The sequence below is a fragment of the Chrysemys picta genome, chromosome 14 (genome assembly GCF_011386835.1).
Source record: "Chrysemys picta bellii isolate R12L10 chromosome 14, ASM1138683v2, whole genome shotgun sequence".
In the NCBI taxonomy this organism is placed as follows: Eukaryota; Metazoa; Chordata; order Testudines; family Emydidae; genus Chrysemys; species Chrysemys picta.
The window spans coordinates 17,301,001-17,318,077 of record NC_088804.1 but is presented as its reverse complement, the minus strand read 5'-3'; the positions used below and the strand labels follow the sequence as shown (position 1 = coordinate 17,318,077).

General features: G+C 38.6%; 2 long non-coding RNA genes across 2 annotated transcripts in view; one reads left to right on the top strand and one right to left on the bottom strand.

Moving 5' to 3' along the window:
* The window catches only part of LOC122173919 (uncharacterized), a 304,056-nt gene that overhangs the window by 68,381 nt on the left and 218,598 nt on the right, over positions 1-17,077 (bottom strand). The gene's annotated exons all lie outside the window — the stretch shown is intronic.
* The window catches only part of LOC122173918 (uncharacterized), a 28,376-nt gene continuing 27,274 nt past the window's right edge, over positions 15,976-17,077 (top strand). The window contains exon 1 of the long non-coding RNA XR_006174953.2: positions 15,976-16,097. This is a non-coding gene — a long non-coding RNA (uncharacterized LOC122173918). The remainder of the gene's footprint in view (positions 16,098-17,077) is intronic.

The window sequence follows — 17,077 nt, the reverse complement described above, 5'->3', positions numbered from 1 at the left end:
TCTCCCTACTCTTTCTGGGATGTCATATATCCCAGGGGAGTAGGGAGAGAGCAGTTCCCGTACTCCCCAGACTGTAGGGGCTGCAATTCTGCCTAGCCATTACTACCACCACCAACTGTGTGTTGGGTATATGATTTCCCCCACCCATACAAGAGGCAAGAGATGGCTCTCAATCACCAGAACTAAATATTCCTTTTACAGGGTTCTTGTGTGTGTGTGTTCGGTTTTTTTGCTGAGTTTAATTTTAATTTAACCCCCCAAAATGGAGATTCCTCTCCAAACAATGCAGCAATGAATGGAATCGAATAGTTACAAGGGAAAGCCACTTCAGAACCCAAGTTCTGTGCATTAGCTACTCCATTTACAATTGGTTTGCTAAAACCAATGTTACATCCCCAGGCATATGGAGCAAGGATTCAGTAAGGTTTTAGGCCTGTTATCTGTGTCCTGGAAAGAACAATATCTGTGAGTTTAAGAGTGGCATTTAGATATTCAGTTATTGGATGTTCCACATATTATTGATGTTCTCTGCTATGAAGCAATGCTAATTTTAAAATAATGTAATTGCGAATGAAAGATGAATGGGCAATGTTTGATTAAGAGAATGAATATAGTGTGAATAGCAGCTGAAGTTCTATTATGCGGGAGTAGTGCTAACATGGATACAATGGATATATGTAACCAACAATGTCAGGCTTGGAAAACTGACCTGTAAAGTTCATCCAATAGAGATAGGGATTGCCACTGGGTATGGTCTCTGTGGACTTGGAGAAGATATGCAATTGTGTATAAAGAGAATTAGGAGAATTAGTTTGCAACAGAGATATATGCCAGAAGGATATGTCCATCTTATCCATGTCAAAACCAAATGGGGCTGCACAGAGAATTTCCAGGAAACATTGCTCTGTATTAGGCCCTTTTTTTATTTGTAGTTGTTGTGGATGTGATAAGTGAGAATATACAATGGAGCCACCTTTGTAGGGTACACTGGTGACTTAGGGATATGTGCAGAAGACCATGAGACCCTGTAAACCAACATTGACCAGTGGCAACATAGTTTTGAGCAGGCTGGGCTTACTGTGAATGTTGGTAAGATTGAGGCTTTGATAACTGAGAGAGGAGCACCAACCATAAAGGATATTACAGGCAAAATTCTGAGAAATGTGAAAGAATTTAAATATGTAGGTTCAATGGTTGCTGACAATGATGCCCTCCTGACTCATTCCTGTATCATACCAAAGCTGCTTGGTGCAAATGGTGGGAGCTTACCTTAGTTCTCTGTGATAAAAAGATGCCAATAAAGTTAAAAGGTAGGGTGTATACAACTATAATTCAATCTATCCTAGTGTACGAAACAGAGACTTGACCAGCCACAAGAAAAGAAATCAGTAACCTTTCCACTACAAAAATGAAGATGTTGGGATGGTGAAATGGTGGAACACTCCATGATAGGAAGCAAAATGAGGCTATGTGGGAGCCAATATAGGTTGCCCGAACTGAAGATAAGTTGAGGGAGGCTTGGGTTTCTTCTTGACATGTCCACATCAACCAGAGTTATACTGGTAGGATGGCTCTTGTAATGATTGTGAATGGAAGACAACCAAGGAGGAGGCCCAAGCCTGGACCGGATATCAGTGAACTTTAAAGGGAGCAATTTGCATGACAGCTAGGTGTACAAACATGAGTTTTGGAAGAAGGCTATAAAAGGTGCTGACCCTGACTAGAGTAGTATCAAGAAAGATGATGATCATGTAATAGCTATCTATTTGCCATGAATGTATACATGCAACCCCCCCAGTAAGCAAACTCTGAAACTATGCAAGCCACAGGCTTAAAATCCAAACCAATTTCACTAAAAAGTAAGTTAATTTGCACCTTCAGTTCTGACAATCAAAATTAGCTATGTTATCAAAACTGAAGAGTGAGGCTTCCTGTTAGGCTGTAGAGGCCATATGCGCCCAAATCCCATCTGCTGTATACCACAGTGGGAAGCAAACGGCCACCACTCCCAAGGGAATACGCTCAAAAAGCCACAGCTAGTGAACCAAGTACTCGTGTATTATGACCCCCTTAACATTTTTAAGATGGGATGGCAGCAGTGGACAAAATCTTCACGACCATCACAGAAGACTAGATGGAGGGTGTGACTATGTCCGCCTCTAGATCTTATACATTTCTTCCCCCACAATAAGAGGGGGATCATTGCCCACTGACGCCAGTTTAATGCTCCCATTGACCTCAACCGATTCTGAATCAAGCAGATTTTTGTAAGAGCTCTGCTAAAATTTAGACACTAGTATAAATGGACAGATTTTCAGATGTGCCCAGTGAACTGGGTGCTGAACTCTTGAAAATCTGGCAGCATTAGGACAGGTTATGCTGGAAGGTTGACTGCAATTTAATCCTGCTAAATGCAGAATTTACTTGTCCACTGCATCTCTCTCTTTAGGACTCCATACCGCTGTAAAAGAAGAAAACAAGCTGACTTTATCTCTAACATGCAACAAGAAATACTAACACAGTGCCTAAGATAACACTGATAAAGATTTATTAGTTCAGGAAATGTCACATTTTATAGAATTTCACTTCTCAGCAATTTCACTTTTACAAACAATACTTCCAAAATTAATAGAGAGATGAAAATCCAGTACACACTAGTTTTATCTGGCATTATTTACCTTGCTTTCCTAAACAGATAGGCTTCTTCTATGGATCATATCATCAAAAATTGTTCTTCTGAAACCTTTTGGCAGGCAGTAAAACAAATCCAGCAGCACCAAATTGTTTTCTTGTCATTATTTATCAGAGTTTTATCATTTTTTTCTGTTTTTATCAATAGCTGCAGATCATTCATTGTACCAAATATTTATTAATCTCCTTATATGTACAATAATTGACTTTAGTAGTGTGATCTTTTGTTATCAGAACAACTTCAACAGAAGCTAGAAATGGTGCATTTGTTCTTTCTATATTGTTTTCATCAGACAAAGGTGCAAACAATAAAATAGAACACCAGCATCTTTATCAGATTTATTCCGTCTCCCCCTTTCACATGAGCTTTTAAGGTCTTGATTCTGCGAGACATCTAAGGGCATGTGTAACTCAAAGCATGTGAGTAGTCAATGTAATGAAGGAGTTTTTAAGATCTATTAGGAACATAAAGAAACCTAATAGTGGTATTGGTCCATTAGTAGATGGAAATGGTAAAATGATCAATTATCAATAATGCACAAAAGGCAGAAGTGTCCAAGGTCCAGCCAAGAGTTTAAAGAGCTGGCTGAGAACTTGCTGGACCATTCATGTCATTTTTTAGTAAGTCTTGTAGCACTGGGGAATTTGCAGAAGACTGGAAGAAAGCTAATGTTAAGCCAATTTTTAAAAAGGTAAATGGGATGACCCAGCTAATGATAGGCCTGTCAGTCTGACTGGGCAAGATAATGAAGCGGTTGATATGGGATGCGATTAATAAAAATATTAATGGAGGATAATGTAATTAATGCTAATCAACATGGAAAATATGGAAAATAGAAACTGTCAAACTAAGTTGCTGGTTTTTTTTTAACGAGATTACAAGTTTGCTTGATAAAGGTAATTGTGTTGATATAATATACTCAGACTTCTGTAAGGCGTTTGACTTGGTACAGCACAACGTTTTGATTAAAAACTAGAATGATATAAAATTAACATGGAACACATTAAATGGATTAAAAATTGGTTAATGGATAGGACTCAAAGAGAACTAATGCGATCCTGGGATGCATAAACAGGGAAATCTCATGGAGGAGTAGAGGTGTTATTTTTACTCTATATTTGGCACTGCTGGAATGCTATGTCCAGTTGTAGTGCCCACAATTCAAGAAGGATGTTGAAAAATTGGAGAGGGTTCAGAGAAGAGCCATGAGAATGATTAAAGGATTAAAAACCATGAATTTTAGTGATAAACTAAACAGATTGAACCCCAAGTTTAACAAAGAGACGTCTAAGGAGTGACTTGATTATAGCTATAAGTATCTGCATAAGAAACAAATATTTCATAATGGACTCTTCAACTTGTCAGAGAAAGGTATAACGTGATCCAATGGCTGAGGCTAGAGAGTAATTAACCATTGGACCAATTTACCAAGGGTTGTGCTGTATTCTGCATCACTCACAATTTTAAAATCAAGATTGGATGTTTTTCTAAAAAATCTGCACTGGGAATTATTTTGGGTAAATTCTACGGTATGTCATACAAGAGGTCAGACTAGGATGATCACAATGGTTCCTTTTGGCCTTGGAATCTATGAATGGGACTGTTTACGTTTTTAAAGTTGCATGTGTCCTTGAGTAACTTGCTGAATTGGGGCCTGAAACACCAGTACATCTATTTATAAATACTGACATCTCTCATCTCACTCTATCATCCACAGCAATCAGGGGTTTAAAGACTTGTTCACTGGCCTCAAAACCAAATGCTACTTGTGAGGCTGAAGAATACGAAGAAGCCTCTGTATTTTTGTAATCTATTCTTGGTCTAAATTAGAGTGATAAAATTAATTATCTATTGAGTAGTATGTAATAGTAACCAGCATTAGCTCTAGAAAATGAGTGGGTCAGACTAAGGATTTTTTTTTTTCAGATTTCTTAAACTATAATAACAGGTCTATAATAGACCATCCAAAACCACTGCATATTATTAAGCCTTTTAAATCTCTAATTTCTGATTCTGTATGGATTTAAATACAACTCCCCCCATAAATCTCCCCTCAAAAAAAGATATTTCCAAATTAATTTGGATTCCTGTAGACAGCTATATTCAAATATAAACAGAAAATAAATGGATTTTTATGATGAGCCCAGGTTTGGGAGGATTATTTCACATCTCACTATATAAATATGACCTACATTTTCAAAACAAATAATTTCCAAACTTAGAACACTTTAAGAGGTTTAGGTACTGTATCTGGTCAATTCTTTACCATTGTGATTAAAATATATAAGGAATATAGCTTCTGAAATATGAAAAAACTTCTGTATTAGCAGCTTCCGTGCATAGGTATATGAAATAAAACAAATATTGCCTAGATCTCTGCTACATTTTATCTGGTAGTTATAAATTACTGTTGATGACAGACAGTTCACATTTTTCTCCCCATCTGCACTGTCAGGTTTGTAACCCTTCCTACTTTAAAAATGTATATTAGAATAAACAGAAACAAATGTTTGAAGCTTGTGCCTCCTTGCCAACATGTTAAACATCAGTTTTCTTACACAGTTTATTTACAGTAGAAAACCTTGACATCTTTATACAAAATACTATTGAAGAAAAACTATCCTGAAGATGCAACATTTGCGCATACTCATATGTTCCTAAGTAACTTGCTGAATTAAGGCCCAAAACACTTGTATAACAGTACAAATTGTTTACAAATTCTGACATCTCTCATCTCACCCTATCATCCACAGCAACAGGGATTTAAAATCTAGCTCACTGGCCTCAAAACCAAATGCTACTTAGGAAGCTAAAGAATGTGAAGAAGGAGTGGGGTACCTACGTCTCTGCTTGGCACATGCAAATACAACTGCATGTGAAATGTTGTGAGGAAAAATCCTAAAACTGAGGTTAGTTTGAATTTATGGTTACAAGGGTCCATTTCAGGTTCTCATGCTGGTACAGGAAGTCAACACAGTGGGAAGAAAATAAATAAAATACTAACTCTGTATCCTGGTTCTAAGCAGGAGGTAGTAGTTTCTCAAACTAAGGTATAATAAAACAAAAATGTGGTACCTATTCTAGTGACGAGCAACCCTGTAATATGACTGTAGTTGACAGGAAAAAGAATACATATTTTTAGTAAGTTTTGTTTGCTTTGAGAAGGTATATTGGCCCAAGTAAGAGATTAATGTTCCAGAGAGTTACCATGATGGTTTTTAAATACAGTTTTTACTCCGCCAGGAATTTTGCATGAGTAAGGGACGAACAGGTAAATTCTAATATGTTTGGGATTTTGCCTTTTATTAAGTGCATGACTATTTATCATTCTCCTGAGGAAAGAACATGTGTAGTCATTCAAAGGCACACCAGTATTTTGAGACTCATCAGAACAACCGTTGGTTGGTGCTCAGCTCAACAAACTAGATGTGATCACTAGTAAACTGAAAACAGATACTAAAAACCATCAGTGCAGAAAATATCTACTTGTTTTTCATCCATGTTTCTAGTTTCTTTTAAAAAGTGTTAACTGGGCCCCCCCAAAAAACCTATTGGGTATGAAGATATTTGTTTTCACTTTTGAGCTTTATTAAAGACTTCAGACTAAAGTCTCTTGCTCTCCCTCCCTACCCTCTTGGAACATTTTATCGCATTCAGGTAAGGCCTACTTGACCTTTTATGTTCAAAGAAACTCTTTATTATTTTTGGACATTAGAAATGGACAACTGATAGAACATTCTTTTAATTGTATTCATGTCATCAGGACATCGTGCCTGAGAATTGTGCACATTATTAGAGCTATCTGTGCTTGATAGAAATGGCATTTTGGTTGCTTCCGCTCACGTTGCTTTCTATTGCTCAGAGTCATTCAAGCCCATTCAGGGTGGAATTCCACCAGGATGGTCTGCACATCCTGTCTGAGCTGCTGCAAAAACAGGCTTTTCTACACCTGAGGCCCTCCCAAAGCACAACTGCCAAGGGAGGCAATATTTGAAAATACCGGATAGTGCATGCATTTGGCCTGCTTGCTTTCCACATTATTTATATTTGCCTAATAACCATGCTCCTACCTACGGAATTAAAATGCATCTTCTCTTATTGCAGCTGTACGTAGGAATATTGAGAAAAATTTCAGAGTTTTGTGATTGTGAAGGCTGGCAAATGGAGTCAGCAATGGAATCCTCTTTTGAGAAGGGTAGATGACCTCTTTTGAGAAGGGTCTAGGGACACTTCTGCCTACCCGAAGAAGCTGGACTCTGGACACTACATTCTTTTTGCCTGGAATGTGCTGAGAGTTTCTTGCTCTGGAAAACATGCAGATGTTTATGGCAAATTGGGCCATCCATTTCTGCTCTGGTAACCCATTCTGCTCACACTAATTGGGCAAGACAAGACACCAGAGTGCTGTTGTCTGGCAGACCTCTGACAAGGGTATTCCCAAGTTATTTGTAATCTTTTAGAGCTTCCCCAACTGGAAGTAGATGAAACATTTTTATGCTCAGAGAGACCTCTTACAAATCCAATGGCCTACTTCAGCTTGGTAAGGAAGTGGAGCATCCCAACCTCACATGCCTGAAACCACTGCAGTGTGCTTAGTAAGGAGGGTCTGAGGCACTCGAATGGATGACCCAAAGTGAGACACTAGCAAGCGGAAGTGCTTGTATGTTTTTGTTACAAAGGCTCCCTTCGAGTGCAAGCCTTCGTACCATACTTGGAAGAGAGGAGTCAGCCCAGAGGGAAAGCCTCTTTTCATGCTCTGGGTAAAGCTGGTGGGCCACAGTGCTGCCTGAGATGCCTCAGCTGAGAAAAAAGTGGCTCTGCTATGTGAATGTTAGCCATGACAAATCTGTGTCGTGTCAGCTGTTTTGATGAGAGAGCATTAACACCTTCAACTAAGGCCAGGATATGAAACAAGAGGCAGTTGTATAAAACAAGGCAGACTATAAAACAATACTCATGCCTCGCTAGAAAATTAGGTCAGTTTAACTACATTGGTCCGGGGTGTGAAAAATCCACACCCATGAGCTGCATTGTTAAGCCGAACTAAGTCTCCATGTACACAGTGCTAGGTCGATGGCAGATTTCTTCTGTTAACTGAGCTACCATCTCTCAGGGAGGTGGATTGCCTACATTGATCAGAAAACCCCTCCCATTGGTGAGGTGGCCTGTACCCTGAAGCGCTGCTGAGGTGCAGCTGTGCTGTGGTAGCATTTTAAGTGAGCTTTTGAATACAACTTCAGCTAGTCAATAAGTAGGGGTGCTCATTGGTTGGCTATTGCATAAATAGTTAGATATAACCAGTTATCAAAGAAGACAATATTTTCATTTTATTATGTTGGGGTTGGCAGCAACTGGTGTTATCCACACATCTATACCTTCCCAGGTGCAGAAAAACAGAAATGTATATATATATATATAAAAACTATCTGTGCATCACATACAGTATAATCATGACTGTCAGTAAAACTGGGTTCTTACTGTTCACTTGAGCAACACAGCTGCAATTTTGGAAACAATCCAGTTAGGTACAACTAGCTTAGAGCATCCAGTTAAACTATTTGCAATATTTTGCACATCAGTTTCTGAAAAGGAAACTTTAATGCAGTCTGGGAAGTTAAAATGGTTTCCCCTAAATCTGTCAAGAATAATAACTGTAAAGGATTCAGGGATTGCTTTGGCCCAAAATCCTTACAAGAAATTAATTACCCAGCCACAACCAACATTTTAATGAAGATACATACCACCTTTTACTCGATCTTACGATTAAGGCAGGGTTGGGCAGTGCTTGGGGGAAAAAAATCTGCTGCAGGAAGTGATCATTCAGGAGATAGAACTTTTCCTGCTGGGTCAGAATAAAATAAATTTCCCTATGTAGTGCCAGAGCACACTTTCTGCTGCAGGGATCTCATTCCGATAAGGTGTAAAGCTAAGGTCTTGAATTTATGTCGCTACTAATGACCTTATTGCCCTCAGTCAAATAGTCAGGATGCTAATCATCACGTCCTGACCAAATTCAAAATGAAGGCAGTTACATTCTATCTTTTCACACAATTCATATTCATAGTGTGCCTAAAGTACCACATAGTATAGCTGTGTCATGTTTCACCCTAGAGCTGGCTGCAGCTTTGGGGCTGGACGAAGTGATCTCTGTTTGTAAAGTGTCTCGGAATCATTTGAGTGAGAAGGCGGTATATCATCACAAATGCAGGTTCTTAATGCATTTTATTAGTACACGCCTACTCATACCACAGCCTCGCTATTATTTGTCCTGAGGTCGCACCTAGGAGCCCCGGTCATGGACCAGGGCCCCATTGAGCTAGCACCATACAAACAACAAAAAGAGGATCCCTGCCACAAAGAGCTTATAATCCAAGTAGTCTATGTCGGGCAAGTTTCAAGGCAGTGTGTAGGACCGATCCCTGTCATTTATAAATTGGTAGATAAATAAGGGAAACTCCAAGGGGAGTTGGACCACGTGCTAAATATGCAAATACAAGTAAGAATGAGTCTTCGTGGAAAACAAATAAAAAAATTAAAAATGTTAGTTTTCAACAATTAAAAATAATTTGGCCACACCAGATAAGTTTCATTTTTTGGTTGAAAATTGTCGGTGTGCGTGTTTTTAGTTTCCCCCAAAAAGTCAAGAGTTTGCGGAAAGCAGACTTGCCACAAAAACATCTCTTAGTCTGAAACCCAGTTTTCCATTTTGGCCAGCCCTACTGCTAAACCATCTCTGATGGAAATGGCTTATCCTTGGGTCTATAAAAATGCTTTGAGAGAGCAAATGTTGTGTCTTTTGAATGGCTTACTTCAAGTATCATGTATTTTCAAATAATTTCCTGCCGGAGGATAACCTAAAAATCTTTTTACTAGGTCTATGCACAAGTTGAACAGTGTGCAGCATGCACAGTATAGTTTTCAAGAACGAAGTATGAATGTTTCCAGGGAAGGACATTTAATACAGTTTAATACAAGTTCAGTGGGGTTTCCTTGCCCCTGGCTGTAAGAAAATTTTTGGGGCAGAAACTCAGCTGGTGTGAATCTATACAGTTTTATTGGCTTCAAAGGAGCGAGGCTGATTTCCAGCAGCTAAGAATCTAGCTCTTTGTCTAAAAGGGAGAAGAGCCAGGGAGAACACACCTGGGGTTCATCACAAGCTAGGAGAAACATTTTGTGGGAACCACTTATTAAAATATTGGCTCTATAGAGAGGGCAGATGGGGGGAGGGTTAAAGTTCAGGGTTAGCTTGGCGTGTCACTCAATGTCTGTCTGAATCTTATCTCACCCTTCTGATCAGCAGCATTCAGAGTCTCAGAAGAAAGACCTTGGAAGGAGAAGGTTGCAAGGACATGAGTGAAAAAGTGTGGAGGGACTAGGGAAATAAGGGAAAATAATTGCTTCAGTGAATGAGAAACATTTCTCTCTGTTAAACTGTTTTTATTTTTTAAATAATCTTTTACTTTACTTGTGAATAAGAAAACACAATACAGTACAATCAAATATTTACATATTTGGTGCACAAAATACATTTTATGTGGTTAATGTACTTAAAAAGTACTTTTAGGGCAAGAGTTTCAGTACTGCTTCCATATAAATTCACATGAGAAACTGCAGGCAAATAATTCACACATATAATTATCAAGATTGTGTACAGTGCTGTAATTTGATCATGCAAATATACAGTCAGAAAACTGATTATTTGTGCATGTATTTACTATGATTAAGCATGCCAGGGTCAGATTCTAGGGTCTGGCCAGTCAGTGCTCAGTGCAGACCCAATTGGGAGAGTTATGTGCAAGCCAAGGATCTGGCCCTGAATATGCATGAAATTGACCATTAGTTTTGAAAATTCATTCAAACTTAATCATAGCATGTTCCTAGAACAGAAGATACTTCAGCACAGCAGTTAATATAATCCAGAAATATTGAGCTTTTAATGATGCCCACTGTCCATGGGACAAATACCAAATTTCCCACATCATCACTTAATTACTCCATATGAGATTATATATTATCACCAACAGCCATGGGGAAAAAAAACCCTCTCCAAAAATACTGTCTCAAACAAAATCCCAGAGCCTGGAACTATCCAATATTATTTATGCTCATCAACAACTTAACTGCATCTTTCTTACTATTTTAATTTCCCCCCATTTTTTAAATTTAGAAATACCATATGCTTTTGATCCTCAGATACAACTATCTTAGAAACAGGACAGGCGTATGGTTTCTCCAGTATTGTTAGTTCTGTTCAGGTTTTTACCCTAATTACAACAAGCTAATGTAAATAGGGTTTTATTGTGTTTGTGGAAAGTCAGAGAGTGGGTCAAAGTTGTTAAGATCAGAAGTGTTTTCCTCAGAACTGAAGTACGAAAGAGGAAAGCGCATCCCAGAAAATAGTGGCTATCGGAGGGAAGTTTAAATGGAGTGGTGGAAATTCAATATTAGGATATGCAGCCTCCAACATTTCCTTTGCAAAAGGGCAGGAGTCTGGGTTGGAAAAGATGAAGAAGTGACAGCAGAAGGGATGGGCAGAAACAGGGAACAGCTGATACAAAAATGGCATCAGTAGTCTCACCTCTAATTACACAGCCTAGCCACCGTATAGGGATTTGTCTCCATCCCCAGACTAGTCATGGTGGGGTCCCCATCAGTCCCTACATAGGGTGATGTCTACTAAATAACTTAGACAGATTATCATCATCAGTTGTCGTGTTATTTAGAACAAGTATGCAGACTAGGAGTCACCTGTCACCATCCATCAGCGGTAGTGATCTCGGCAATGGGCATGTGATTTTCTTTTCAGAGAGTTTGTTTTGTTTTATTCAGCTCAGCAGATTTCTCTCTCTCCCATTAAGTTATTTTTAGGGCTAAAAAAATGCCACAATAAAAATCAAAATGTTTTGTTCCCATGGAGCCCCATTGCTGGTACCTCCCAAAAGCTAAGATGTCAGTTCTTGGGTTTGAAGTTTGATTTATGGTTGCACATGGCTGGGTGAAACACAAGTGTTGTTTGTGTTTGTTTTTCCTTTTGTGTGTGTGTGGTTATGTTTAATGTTTTATAACTTTGCTCTGATGTTCTAAAAACCCTGGCAAAAAGTGTAAACACAGCCATTGCCCTGGGAGAAGGACTGCTTTCCTATCACGGTTATTTCACCTTTACCCCTATGAGAGGAGCTGTTGTTCAGCAGGTGGACTCACCCCTATGAAATGCAGTTTGGGACTGTAGGGTATTATGCATAACTTTCCCTTTATAACTTTCATTTATTTCCAGTTACTCCATATAATTATTAAGAGATGGAAAAACTCAGAGGGATCCTGAAACTTGCATTCTTAAATCTAGTCTCATTGAAGGTTTTGACTTGTTCTGAAAGAATCAGAATAATTAGCAATACGGAAAAGAGAGGTAAAAATATAAAAAACATAACATTTCGTTACTTCTCACTGAATTCCTCACTAGATTAGCTCATTTCTAAAGGTAGATTCCAGTTTTATCCCAGTCCACCATATGCATCTGGGATCAGGGTGTAATTCAATAGGGCCTCCAATTGGCCTCCACTCATGCATATTCAACTTTCTGAGAACAAACTTTCTGTGCACTAATATACACACATTAGGCAATATTATTTTATGAGACATGTATGTTGCAGTAGCACCTAGAGGCACCAGGGTCCCATTGGTACTGGACACTACACACACAATAGAAAGAAAATCCTTAATTCATGCATGTGAAGGTGTTAGAATTTAAAGGCACAAAATCCATTTGGCCCAAGGGCTGGGTGCGTGCATAGACGAGTATTAGCATGCAGAAAGTTTGCGCATGTGCACAGCTGCACATGTACAAACGGTGGCTGGGGTCTGACAGTCTCAAAGATCCAAATTCTACAATTGATTAACAAGCTCAGGTCACACTGCAATCAATGGGAAATGAGCATACACACCTGCAAGAAGAATTCAGTTCTAAGTATGTGACACTTTTAAATCACTGAATGTCTGCTTTGCTCCATTGAATTCATTGTAATCCATTTCTATACAGAAAATGCAACCTACAGCAGATGAAGATCAAGGAGGTAGATGGCATCATATACAAAGTTTGAATCTTCAAACACTGGGGGACAAATAAAAGGCACCGTGGCTGGCCTTCCATGCCTTTCCTTAAGGTTGCCCCTTACTGTATTATATAAAATGAACAATAGTAACACGGCTCCAATAGTCTCCCACATCCCCCAAAGGAAAAACTTCTCTTCTGAATGCTGAGCAATCTCTCCTCTATCCAGCAGAACTCTTAAGCATGTGCTAAACTTTAAGCACATGGCTACAGTAGAACTAATCACATGCTTAAGTGCTTTGTTGGATTGGGGGCAAAGTGTTCAGCCGCTTGCAACCCGTAAAAGAACAAAATCAGAAGGAAAAGAATTTAGACCAGGGGTTGGCAACCTTTCAGAAGTGGTGTGCCGAGTCTTCATTTATTCACTCTAATTTAAGGTTTCGCGTTTTTAGAAGGTCTCTTGCTCTAAGTCTATAATATATAACTAAACTATTGTTGTATGTAAAGTAAATAAGGTTTTTAAAATGTTTAAGAAGCTTCATTTAAAATTAAATGAAAATGCAGAGCCCCCCGGACTGGTGGGCAGGACCCAGGCAGTGTGAGTGCCACTAAAAATCAGCTCGCATGCTGCCTTTGGCATGCGTGCCATAGGTTGCCTACCCCTGATTTAGACCATCCAATGTTTTGTCCTTTTTGCCATCTAATTAAAAAAGTAGTACACCTCTACCCCGATATAACGCTGTCCTCGGGAGCCAAACAATCTTACTGCATTATAGGTGAAACCGCGTTATATTGAACATGCTTTGATCCGCCGGAGTGCACAGCCCCGCCCCCCTGGAGCACTGCTTTACTGCGTTATATCGGGGTAGAGGTGTATCACAATTCAACAGAATTTTATTAATCTCTAACACATTAGTGCAGATACTACTATCCTCACTTACAATGTACCTTAAACTTCAAAAAGTCTCACTGGAATAATAAATGTCTTATTTTGCAATACACTGCTCTTTATAGAATTATTTTTCCTTCATGTCTCATAAAAGCCAGAATAAATATAAATAAAGAGGGTAAATAAAGAAATAGGACAGTCAGTCAGTGGGCCTGATTTTGTTCTCCCAATACTTTTACAGTGGTGTAATTCCGTTTGCTTTAATTCCATTTCTCCTGGTTTACACTGGCATAGGTGAGAAGAGAATCAGGAGCAATGTGTATTTTTGTGCATTATGGAAATCAGTTCAACACCCCATCTTCCTCCTCCCAACCTGTAAGGGTCAAATATGTGATCGACATTTTGTACATAGAAGCAAAGAATTCAGTAATGAATAGTTTAATGGTGTCTTACTGTAGTCAATTTGAATAAGGCACACACAACGAAATTCCAGATATTAATGTCCATATCAGAAGACTGCATGATGCTGTTACAATATGCCTTTTCCTAATTTATATTGAACTGACAGCTGAAGTTACCTAAAATAAATACAGTGCATGTGCAGTTGGTGTCAATACATGTAAAAAGAAATACTTAAATACAATATCTATATCTATATCTATTTTTAATTCATGCATCAAATATATCTATGATTTGTATTTAAAACATTGGAAAGAATGCAGTGCTTTGCTGAGTGTGGCGATTTCTAACTCATTTGCATTATTCAATGGTGAATGAGAAGAAAAATAAAGTAGATTTTCTTTAAAAACAAGGCCAAATTTTTCATTGAAGTCTAATTTTTTTTGGTCTCAATACCATTAGGAGATTATCTATATTAAAAATGGTACATTTTATCCTGAGTGTGTAGAACTGAGATATTCCCAGAGATTTACTACATTTTAAGGATAGAATAATTTAAAAAACAGAACAGGCCTGATGAGTTGTAGTAGCATAAAGCTCCTGTAATGGAATAGTGAAAATGGAGCTAGAGGGACCAAAAATAAATAAATAAATAAATAAATAAAATCAATACACAACGCAGCTACAAGAAGCAAGTTTTGAAAGTTGCCACTATTAAGGCTGGCAAGTTTAATCAGTTTGCAACCAAAACCTACTGCAGACATAAAAACTTACTGTGTTTTGACCAACTTTTCCAACAAATCCTCTCTTCTCCTGACTGGGGAAAAAGATGTAGAAACATTTGATGGACTCCCAGCCAAACACAAATCTTGCCTGTATGGTTTTGGTTTTCCACACAAAAGTTTTACGCAGTTATAATAATATATTTTAAATTCTGATCAATTTCAATTTATGAACCAGATCCATAGATGTTGCGTTTCTGTGTGGCTCCATTGACTTATGCCAGTTACACCAGCTGAAGATCTGCCATTACATTAAAAAAAATCCATATTTTTAATTATTCTGTCGTTCTCCTCCATATACGCGTGTCAACAAACAGTTTGAGGTTTGTATAGCTTCCTTTATAATATAAATTAGTTGGGCAAAGTGAGCTGCAGGCTGTGAGGTATCTTGACACTTGACAATAGCAAGGCAAGGGGGGGAAATGTAAGTGCTGATCATTAGATTATAGCTGAAGTATTCTTTTTTCCCCAGCTATGTTCCCTTGAGACCCAGGTGTTAATAAAATCAAACAAAATGAAAATGGGTAAATTATTGCAAGCTATGAACACCTACATTTTGCCACGCCTCACTAGTTTCCAATACCACATCATTCTTCAGACAACCAAAGGAAAAGATGCAATTTCCTTCTGTAGACTGGGTGGTGCAAGGGAAGGACAAAAGCGACAAGATATTGCAATCCAAAGGTCAGTGACCCAGTCCCTTGTATAATTACAGCATTTCATTTATATTCTACCAGTCTGTTGGTAAATTGGTGGCTAAAAATAAAGCAATTTTTAAAGTCTTTCCTAGCTAGCAACAGAGCTCTAAGGCCAGACTATCAGATAAGGAGAGAAAATCATGTACTAGCTGTAATTTATTTTCTAAAAATAAAAAACACACTTTACACAAAGAACCAGGTCAGATCTGAAACAAGGTTACATCTTGTCTCCTCACTTCAGAATTGCTGTGAATAGATTTGATCCCTATTCTAAACAGTTGAGATGCTGTTTGAAGGGCTTCGGGTTCTATAAGAAACGTTTCTGAATGCAATAAGCATCCAATTTAACGTCCCACAATGAATAGAATTTACACCTTCTTCAGACTTAAGTAGTTAATTTTTGTCCAATCTAGTTGACTTTTCCTAGTGTTGCATGATCAAACTATCCTGCGATCACATCTCTCTGCTGCTTTCTGACATGTAACAGTCTCAGACTCTCCGTAATGATCTGCAAGGCTACAGGAAGTGAGATGATGGGAGAGCCAGCAAGACAGTCTTGCATCCCAAGAGAACTACAGAAATGCGGTGGGTAAGTTAATGCTGAACCTCTCCTCATTAAATGACTTACCTTTCTCCAGATCTGGGAGTTTAGTTTGGATCCATCTCTTGGCATATGCCAGTAGATTTTTTTTTTTTAAATGTCCAGACTTCATTTGTGTCCCAACATCAACTGAGCTATGCTGACTCACACCAGCTGGCAATCTGACCCTATATTTGTATCATGTTATTTGGGGGCAAGATTCCCATTGCTTTAGAGCAAACTTCTGCTCTTCAATCCTCACTACAGCCCTCTGATGCATATTCTGCACTCCATTTATATCACAGTGGATGCAGTAAGTGCAATTGAGATCCACAAGGCAGAGATCAAAGAGAATTTTGCACTAAATCCCATAGTTATACAACAAAGGGTACATCTACACTTCATGATGGAGGTGTAATTCCTAGCTCGAGGAGACAAACCTATGCTAGCTGATCCAGTTAGTGCACTATAAACAGAGCGTAGCTGCAGCGGCACAAGCAGTGGAAGGGGTTGACTCCTCCCAGTATATATCCATCTGAGATACTAAGCACGCTCTCAAGGCAGCTAGCCCATCATCAGCTACACTGTATTTTTAGAACACTAGTTTGATAAGAACTAGTGCAGATATGTCTCTTCGAGCTGGGAATCAAACCCCTAGCTCCAAGCGTAGATGTCCCATTAGTCAAAGCCAAGTCAAAGATGACCTAGTACCTAGCCCTCTTCCCTATGACATCAAGGGCAGAACTATTAACTTCAGGCGGGACTGGAATAAACCCATAGTACAGATACTCAGGATGATCATAATGGACAAGTAAAGTGCATCACAACATTACTGACTGTAGTGGGAAAGGAGTGGTTTAAATATATTTTCCAATCATTACATTTCACACAAACATTATTCCTCAGGTGGTTATATAGTTTATCCACTGAAAATAAATGTATTTTGTTTAGTTAATACTTTGACACACAGTGTAACTACCACCCTAGTG